General features: G+C 31.8%; 1 long non-coding RNA gene across 1 annotated transcript; it reads left to right on the top strand.

Moving 5' to 3' along the window:
• The first annotated feature begins 2,998 nt into the window (after nucleotides 1–2,998).
• On the top strand, nucleotides 2,999–5,990 carry LOC136269926 (uncharacterized). Its single transcript, XR_010707549.1, has 3 exons — nucleotides 2,999–3,194; nucleotides 3,590–3,689; nucleotides 4,090–5,990. It is a non-coding gene; the product is annotated as an uncharacterized lncRNA (long non-coding RNA).
• Nucleotides 5,991–6,267: the final 277 nt, after the last annotated feature.

Consider the following 6,267-nt stretch of genomic DNA (forward strand, 5'->3'; position numbering starts at 1 on the left):
GCTAACATACGACAGGAAAACTATTAAGCAAAAAAAAATTACTCTGACCGGGAGTTTTTCTAAAGATCTTTATAACATATATTGACAACAATGTTAAACTTTTATATTTGATGTACTTTTTTGTTTCCTAACAGTACAAATGACCTATTTCAAAAGCATTGGCGCAGTTGATTTATGGTAATAAATAAAAAAAAATTACATTAGAATCATTGGTTTCGTCATATAATTTGAAGTTCCTGCTTTGACTTGAAATATGTATTTCATGAATTAAAGATATTGTTTAAGAATTTCAGCAACCCATTATATCAAAGCGCATATTTACTTATGAAAAGCGATTTACAATAAATTAGGCTAAATCCGTAGGATCCCCTAACATGATTTACACACTGGATGAAAAATCAAGTTTCAGCAAAACTGAAACTATATGGAAACCTTGCTGAAACTTGAAGTTGAAGTTTCATGTATAGTTTCCGCAATGCGGAAACCATTATATCGATTCAGCAAGTATCCGTTAGGTTTCAATCAGCAGAAACTTTAGTCTAAGATTCCTGATGGTTTCCGCAATGCGGAAACTAAATTTGAATCATGTGAATAGTTGTGTAAGTTATTATGGAAATAACAATCAGTTTCAGAACATTTCCGCTAGGTTTCAATATGCTGAAACTTTAAGTTAAGATTCCTGATGGTTTCCGCAATGCGGAAACTAAATTTGAATCATGTGAAAAGTTGTGTAAATTATTATGGAAATATCAATCAGTTTCAGAACATTTCCGCTAGGTTTCAGTATGCTGAAACTTTAAGTTAAGATTCCAAATGGTTTACGCATTGCTGAAACTATTACTAAAATTGATTTGAGTTTAATAGTGATATCATTTATTTTCAACAGGTTTAAGTTTAATTCTAGACTAATGATAATGAATCCGTACATACTAAAATGTATAGTAAGGTTTCAGCGTGACTGAAACTATATGTATACATGTAATTATCTTCAAATGTGGAAAATAAGGCGATTAAGAACCTTACTAAGTAATTAATTGAATTTGAAAAGAAAAACGGATGTCTGATCTTGTTTAATGCATATGATGAAATCATTAATCTTAGGTACTCGGGCACGTGTATACATGTGTATACATTCTTTGTCCAGGTGACCTCCTCTGTGATTTGCCTGTATATTCTGTGTGGATTGCAGGGTTTTTTCTGTCAGGAGTGAACAAAAGACTGTTACATAACATATACACAGTACGAAGCGTGAGTTTATAACTGGAGCCCGGCGGGAATTTTTTTTCAATTTGTGTGTACCTGAGTTACTAAAACTGATAAGTAAATTATTATTATTTAGTAAAATAAATTAATATACCTATTTTGTAAGACTCCTTCTTAAATCATTTAGTTATCATTTGAATGAACCTTGAGGTACATTAACTAATTAAGCAAACACATTAAGGTAAAGTCGTCGTAAATTTTTACAAATCGTACCAAATATTCGTACAACCTGAAGTTTAGAGCTAATTCATTTCTTTTTTAATACCACGCCAACACATGTACACAGGAATTTTTTTTTTAAAATTCTACAGTTGATAATAACAAGTAAAACCCACTTGGAGTTTGAGTCTAATATAATAATTGTTTAATTATTTACATGCATTTCAGACTTTACTGCATGTATGACTGTATCATGATTCACTGGCGTCGGAAGCAAATTGAAAGTGGGGGGGGGGCTAGACTAATCCTCGGAAATATTGAGGAAAAACCCTAAAAAAAAACTAATTCCCAAAATCATGAAAATCCTAATCCGTGGGGGGAGGGGGGGGGTATACCTATACTATATACTTCCGAAAATATATTTCCCTACCCAAATTTTTTTTCCCAAAATCATGAAATTCCTAACTCGAGTCGGGGGGGGGGGGGCTAGTATGCCTATTACTCCAACTTCTCAATCTTTCAAGGTAAATTTAGGAACAATTACATTTCCGGCGAGAAAAAGTGGGGGGGGGGCTATATGCCTATTGGTTAAGTCTAACTTTGCACTAAGCCCCCCCCCCCCGGTTCGACGCCTATGTGATTCGTGCATTTCTATACTTTGTATTTTCTTTCTGTACTGTAAACACAGATATTGGTACGTACATGTTTATGAAACATGCACATGTTTCTGTTATAAGATATAATAAGCATTATTTATAATTTTACTGAAGTTATACGTTATATTACAAAATCAGTTTAAAATCCAGCACTAGCCATGGTACACGTGATTTTAATCCCATTTTTAAAATTTGATTATACATTCGTATACATTTGATGTAGAAAGTATACCAAATAATTAAGATTATATTTTGTTTATATATCAGTCCGACGTGTACGTCTTACTTCCCGGCTTGTTTAACGCGTTTGTATTTTAATTTCGTAAGTATTCTTAACATACTGTTCATCGCATGACCAATCAGTGCACATGTGTAACTGTAAAATAATTGCCATCAATTCATCGTAGTTGTAAATTCACCGTACGGGTGAACGCTGTTAACCGGACCCCGTTAATTGATCGGCATCTAATTATATTTGTGATTTCTGTGTGTTCATGCAGAACCTGCTCTGTGATGAACATAATATTTTCACACCTCTATAATTTGAATAAGAATATGACCGTGCTTAGAATCGCGGTGAAAATTGGACAAGTCAAGACTAACTTGTCAGTAAACTATATATGGCTCTATCATATTTAGTTTGGCAAAATCATCAGTACATGTAAATACAATATAGTTAAAGACAAAATCTGATACATATGTCTCATTAAAACTTGTTTAATTTCATTAGACATTTGTAAACAAACGGTCGGCCATTTTTTTTGGGTTAATCACGTGTTACAAATACAATAGTGTAACAAACACACGCCAATACTTTGTCGTATTTAACCAGGAAATACTGACTCCGACATTTCTTATTTAGAATAAATATACATGTAAAAAGTATACTATTCGGTAAAAAATGATAATTTTGATTAAGCATTATTCATTTTAAACTATCCCAAGATGCACTTTTCCAAGATTTAGCGGGTTCTGATTGGTCAGTATTGGCGCACTTTATGATTCCGAGCGAAGGTTAAAATGGACAAGAAGGTGCTGTTGTAAAATGGAGAACTGAGAAGCATTAATAGCCTCTACAACAAGGAGATAATGCAGGAACGAAGAACTCATGTCAAGGTAACTTAATTCACAATATAGATACTCCCAATAACATTTTCAAGGCTATAATTTATCTCTCGACATTTGTAAACGAGATCTCGCGCCATCAAATCAAGATGGCGTCATTTTTTCAAACTTGGTTCGGCGTTTTAATTTTTATTACCGTATCTCTTTTAAATATACGCTTTGACCAAGTTAACCATTAACCAACTTTATATGCATGATAATCAAGATTATCCAGGGTATACACATACATAATTATATAAACGTCCCTAATATATGAATGCTTGGTTGGTAAACAAGACGAAAAATGAATCTTTCGCACATTATACAATTTACAAACTCTAAATGTAACGAAAAAATTTTATTAATTAAATCCGGAAAATGAAATCTTTCACGTTTTTCTTTTTCAGCATTGACAGCATACAAAGTCAATGTTTCCGGTGATTAGTTGCATCCTCTGTTCGGTGATTCGGGTGAATGTTTTGACCAGCTGGACGATGTGAACGCAAGGTATTGGTTTGAAATTGATTATTTTCACCATTAACTTATACATGTGTTGGATGTTTATAATTTACTGTAGTAATTTTTGGGAAATCCAGGTCTAAGTTCTTGAAAAGGAGGTTGATGGGGGGGGGGGGTGAAACACACTTATTGTTGATAAGTTTTTCCATTGTTCAACAAACAATAATTGAATCAAAATGAAAATAACATAGCTTCAAACATAAAATGAAACATTTTAGACCAGATACTACTGTAGTCATTATATGACATAGTTTAAACAGCAACTGGCAACTGCATAGTAGCTTCTGTATTCAGAATTTTATTCAGAATGCTTTTATTACATGTTAGGCTGAATGACTTATGTTTATTGTTTAAAAATCTAAATGAAACTTTATTATTCATGTTTAAGATAAATAGAACAGACATAAAGTACAGCCCAGTGAAAGGAACAAGTTCATCGCAAGAAGAAGAATTTTAATGCTACCACTGTCCAGAACTATTAAGTCTGCTGTAGCCATGATGTGATCATATGAGTGCTTCATCGGTCTGGACAATGCTCGAAAGTCTCCAAAAAAGGCATATTTCCATAAACTACGACTCGGGTTACAGGTTACATCAACAACAGCCAAGGACACTCCTTATTGATTCGAATGGACACATCTCTACGACCCGACTAAACCTCTGCAGAACAAGACTTTTTAACTGTAAAGTATTCTCATTTCAAAAAACCTATAAACTATAAAAGTATTTTTTTTATATGATCAAATACCAGTATATTACAATGTCTGTCTGTAAGCTAGAATCTTAGAAAATCACATGGTTTTGACTTATTAAATGATTGATTAGACCTTGCAGATATTAACTTTCATTTTCTTAAATAATTTGTTATATTTGCAAATATTGCATAAAATATTAGACTCCATGTAACATATATCCTCACACCTCCAAGTTAATAAGTGTTAACTACTTTTTTTTCCATTTTCTTTGTTTAAACATTTATTGATAACTTAGTTTTTATTTGCAGCAATATATGAAAAATTAAGAAACCAATCTTAAATGTAAAAACACTGCATTAGGAGATGAATGCATGGGTCATAGAAATGATAAAATACACCAAACAATATTCAATTATGTCGTATATGAAAATATATAAAGACAACATATACCCCATGTATTACAATTTTTATATAACAAAATTACTTGGATGGAAAGTTGTTTCCATGTGGGTTTTATTTTAATCTGTGTTATGTAACTAATATATAATTGGAATTAGCTTTTATATCATATTAAGTAGAATGCTGGTATTGATGAGAATTGTAAGGTGAATGATCTGTGTGATACTTTGTATTTTATACATTCATGCTACAAAAAGCAAGTACATGTACATGTAGTAATACTTGTCATATATAAACAATGTATATTTTACTTATGTCTTGGATTTAAAAATATTAATGTAGGTAAAGTAGTGAAATGTAGGAAGGTTAACCATGTGTAAAGAAGAATATTCATCAGGAATGAAGTGTGTTGCAATCAGCATAATTAATTAAATGTGTACATCATATTTTTGCACATCATTTGACAGACTGCTCCATTGTTAGCTTTTTTTTGGCTAACAAGCTTTTCATATCCCCCTCTGGGTCATCTATTAAATGCTGACAGGCTTATGATATTAAAATCTGATCAGTTGGTACATCATGGGTGGAAATGAAAAGTTCACTTTGGACTTAATGGATTATCAAAAAAATGATATCAAATCCTGTTCTATTGTAGAAAAGGTTTATCCCAACTTGTAAGTGGGTCACTTTGACCTCATTTTGGAATTTATTGACATATTCAAATCAAATCTGGGTCATACCTCTATAGTCAACTACTATCTTGTAGTGTATTTTTTTTTTTAAAGATGGATACTTTAGACTTTTGAAAAATATTTTATGGTGTACATATTCATTGTAGTTCAAAACAAATTGAGACAAGTGTATCATGTTCATGTAACAGTGAAGTTTTCTTTGTTTATTCATGTACGTGCAGTTATTTTGTAAATTGCATTCATATTTTTTAAAAAGTAAGATCTTTGTTGCATTTTTAAAGGGAGATTTGATAGGCATTTAATCGAGATGAAAAAAAATACAAATGTAAAGATTTCTATGGGAGTTTTTTTTCTTGTGCAATTTTATCATTTTTTAAATAAAAGTCCCTAATAAGGGAATTGCCATATGGATGTTTCTCCATTATTGTATCTTGGCTGTATTTTATTTATTATTGGAAACAATTTCAGATTTTTGAACAAAATAAATTTGGAACTGTTTGAAATTGTTTTGTTTTTACATAAAGTAGAAACCTTGCTCAGCTTTTGTGAAAGCAAAAAAATAAAAAGTTTCAGTAAGTTTCAGTTGCGGAAACCCTTTGTAAACAATATGTTTCCCAATTGTATATGGAGGTTGAAACTATGCAGAAACTTCAAGTTTCAGTAAGTTTCCGTCGCGGAAACCATTTGTAAACAATATGTATCCCAAACGTATATGGAGATTGAAACTATGCAGAAACTTCAAGTTTCAGTAAGTTTCCGTTGCGGAAACCATTTGGATTC

Source organism: Magallana gigas, chromosome 1 (assembly GCF_963853765.1).
Source record: "Magallana gigas chromosome 1, xbMagGiga1.1, whole genome shotgun sequence".
Lineage (NCBI taxonomy): Eukaryota > Metazoa > Mollusca > Bivalvia > Ostreida > Ostreidae > Magallana > Magallana gigas.